At 32.3% G+C, this 4,308-nt stretch overlaps 1 pseudogene; it reads left to right on the top strand.

Moving 5' to 3' along the window:
• The first annotated feature begins 838 nt into the window (after positions 1–838).
• Positions 839–1,126, top strand: LOC148866972 (SKP1-like protein 4 pseudogene; annotated as a pseudogene).
• Positions 1,127–4,308: the final 3,182 nt, after the last annotated feature.

Here is a 4,308-nt window from a genome sequence, read left to right as displayed (position 1 = left end):
CAGCTGCATTAGCAGCCACCTCACGCCCCGCTGATGACTGAGCAGCATGAGATTTTGTCGTACCTCGGCCATGTCTGCCAGAGGGTCCACCCCCTTTTCCTCGTCCTGCTCCACGCCCGATCGACGTACCTCGGGGTCTATCTCCCCACCATTCAGGGTATCCAATTAATTGGAAGCAATTCTTTGCTTCATGGTCAGATCGACCACAATTGTTTTGTCTTTTGAAGCAGCTCTACTGTTTCGCGATGTCTGCAAGGCTTGTGCTGCAAAACCAACCGCATCTGCCCGTTCCTCCTTACCTCCGGCTACCGCTCCACACCTGCACCCGCATGTACACACGGGTACCTTAGAGTAGCTTCCTAATTCATCCCACATTGCCTTCAATTTTCCATAATATGCAACCACTGTTTGTCCATGTTGCTTGCAGTTAGCAAGCTCAGATTTAATCTGATAAATCTGGGGTTCGTTGCCGATCAAGAATCGTTCCTTCAAATCATCCCAAAGCTCCTTGGCCGTCTCCATATACGTTATAGTTGAACACAGTGATGGATCGACAATATTGAAAACCCAAGCCACCAACATCGAGTTCACAATCCACCGGAGATTGATCTCCAGAGCGTCGTTCTCCAGCTTTGTGACCTTGCCTTCGATGAAATCGTTTTTGTTTTTGGCACGAAAAGCAGTTCTCATCGCCTTTGCCCATTCGTCGTAGCTATCTCCTCTCAAGACCACTGGACTAATAATAATTCCAGGATTATCTGATGGATGCGAATAGAAAGGAGAAGATGGTCCAATAAACTTACTCGAGCTTTCACCGTTCCTGTCATTGTTGGCATCCATGGTGACCGATCGACAAGACTCGTCTGAGATGTTCAAACAAATGGTCGAAGATGGCTTTGGTGTTGATGTGGTTCCATTGCTCAACGTCAGCAGTAATATCTTACCCAAGGTGATTTATTATTGCAGGAAACATGTCGAGTTTGATTTCAAGAAGAAGATGGACAATCCTAATGAGGCTCACGAAGAAATCAGGAATTGGGACTCAAAGTACATCAACGTCGGTGTCGATGAGCTTTACCATCTTATAATGGCTGCCAACTACCTTCATATCAAAGGGTTACTTTGACTTGCTAGAACCTTGCTCTCATACCATGATATATATATACAAACTCGATGGAGTTTGTTGCTCCCAAAACTTTCTAACAACCCTACATCCTAAATGCAATGCAACTTCTATCTCCAAAAGACTTTCTAATCCAAAAAGAATATCTTCCTAAAAACAAGGCTACTAAAAACAAAACTTCTAAAACACAAGGCTTCCTAATTGTACAAGAAATATACAGATCTAGGATCTCATAGGACTCTCGTGAATCTCGTCCAATAAATACCCACCTATGTATTGGCATCAATTCCGAGTTGGTACCTACCCCAACTGTATGACAAAGTTAAGATTTGTTGAGGTGGACTAAACAATTAACCAAAAAAAAAAAAAAAAAAACTACATCCAATGGGGCACTAAGATCATTGAGGAGGATATAAGGATCTTTGTTTGAAAACTAATGAACTTATATGAATCTAAAACATCAAGTGTATCAGAAAGACAATTTTGAGATACGTATTGAGATACGCATGCGTATTAGAGAAAAACTAAGATATGTATAGATACGCTTGGAAACACTATAAATATTTTAATAAATCATAAAGATACATCAATAACACTAAATATAAGACCACAATGAGCTGTATATACATTAAATTAATATATTTTAATGGTTTTATGAAGAAACATATAGTAGTTAATTATAATTTCATTAAAAATCCTATGCTTAATTATAATTTATAAATTATAATTCTTAAGTTTTAATGTTTTATAAGATGGGAAAAACCCAACTCTCCTATCTAACCATAATACATGCATTGGCACAACTTCTAAGTGAAAATACAATTAATAATTATTTATTATTTAAATAACTATTATTTATTATTTGTTTTAAAAAATTATCAAAAATAAATAAGCATTATATAATATATTCAAAAGATAGTTATTAAAGAAGATATTTTAATTGCTTTGTGGATATGATAGGTCATCCATATAAATAATATATCCAATCATTGTGATCAAATGATAAAATATAATTAATTATTTTTAATTCTAAAAATAAAATAATAAAATATAATTATTAAAGAAGGAATTTCAATTGGTCTATGGATATGATAGATCATCCACAGAATTATAATATATTCAATTGTTGTGATCAAATGATAAAATATAATTAATTATTATTTATTTTTTAATTCTAAAAATATAAAAAATCAAAAAAAAAATATTAAAGAAGAAATTCTAGTTCCTCTATGGATATGATAGATATATCCATAGATCTAAAACATATTTAGTCTTTATGGGCAGAGAAAAAATTACAATTTTAAATTTTTTGTTAATTTATAATTTCCCCAAATATCTTCATGAAATTTCCATAAATCTACTGATAACACAAAAAAAATGTGAATTTGAATGTAAGAAATGTAGATCAACATAGATTTAAACATTCAAGAAAAAAATATCACAAGATATTATAAAAAATTGAACAAAACTACCTATTTTTTCCATATCTTTTCAAATTTTGAAAAATCTTTAAAAAAATAACGATTCACACTTGTTTATTGCAATTTTTTGCAAATCTATCACTCTATGAATGAGGTTTGGAGTTTTAGAGTCATTTGGGGGTGAAAGAATGGTTATTTCAGGGAAAAGAAGCTTGCTTTCTCCATTTTTTTTCCATTTTTTAGTCATATCTTTTTTGTCGATACGCTAACAGTATGCCCTGATACACCCTCGATATGGTTTGATACAAGTCTGCTAAGCATGAATAAAGACAAGGTACCCAATTTCTATGCATATCCCGTATCTGTTTTTCAAAGATACGATACGATACTGTATCGAGCATATTGTATCGAAATTTTAAACCTTGATTGTAATAACCATCTCTCAATTTTAAAAAAGTAAATATACAAATAAGGGTTCAAATATGATACAAGAAAAACTACACCCAATCAACCGGTATCATAAAAGAGGTGACTAATCAGTGTGGTTCATATCACAAGTCACGCGGATGCTTTGATTGGTCAAAACTGTTTCAATACCATTTATATCATGGATTTTTCCTTTAAATAAATAATAAATAAAAATCTAAGGAAATTTTCACTAAAATCCACCGTAACTTCCAAAACATCCACTTATAACACTATACCCCTTAAATAAAGATTCTTAGAAAATCTATGCTATTGGAAAGACATAAGATATTAATAAGATATTAGAAGAGCATTTGACCAATCAACCCCCTGTGAATTTTAATAAATATCACATGATTGAATACCTCTTTTGTGATTCATATTGATTGTTACAAGTTTTTCCGATGTCATAGTCAAATCAAATTAATAATGGTATTTATTCCATTTCTAAAAAAGCCACTATTTACTTAAAGAATAGCACTAAAAGGGGCCATTTGACAATGAAATTGTTTATTTCATTGTTAAAGAATGGACTAAATTGTTTATTTCTTTGTCTTTTAGTGAAAAAGTAATTGAGCAAAATGCAAACTTTGGGTTGGATGACACATTTATCTCACTGTACGAGCATTTTATCCACTAAGCCTGTAATTGGTTGCAATGCAAATAAATTTGCACTGATGCAAAACCATAGCAATGCAAATAATTTGAGTGTAAATTCTGACCTATTTTTGTTTTAAATTTTAGTTTATTTTGTTTGATTGCAATATAAATGAAGTAAATTAAAACATGAAGTAGGATAAAGTAAATTCAAAACAAAATTAAACGAAAATTTGCATTTTTTATATTTGCACTCCCATGCATTTGTACTAGTGCACATGAAATTGCACTGCAACCAAACACAGTCTAAAAGTCTAAAAGACAAGCAATAAATAATCCAATTCAACCAATTCAGAAGTTATATGTCGTCCCTTTAAACGGTTACTCAAGCTGATTTCATATGATCTACAAAAATAAATAAATAAGATAAAATAAGAAATGAACGAATGAATGGGAAGAAGAAAACGTTTGAGGCTAAATTGATTTTTTCATAAAGCTAAACCCATTATCAAAATCTTATTCCTCTTAACCCAATTAGAAGTGAATTGAATGACTTATTGTTTTGTCTTATAGTGAATAATATTTTTAAGGTGTTTGGTGAGGGTGCTTGTAATGAGCCTTTTGGTTCTTAGGTCAAATGGTCTGATCGTTCAAATCAAAAGGACGGCCCGTTCTGACAAAAAAAAATAAAAAACAGTCAAA

Source organism: Nelumbo lutea, chromosome 3 (assembly GCF_056320005.1).
Source record: "Nelumbo lutea isolate HS-2025 chromosome 3, American lotus-T2T, whole genome shotgun sequence".
Classification (NCBI taxonomy): Eukaryota; Viridiplantae; Streptophyta; class Magnoliopsida; order Proteales; family Nelumbonaceae; genus Nelumbo; species Nelumbo lutea.
This window is presented reverse-complemented; position numbering and strand designations above follow the sequence as displayed.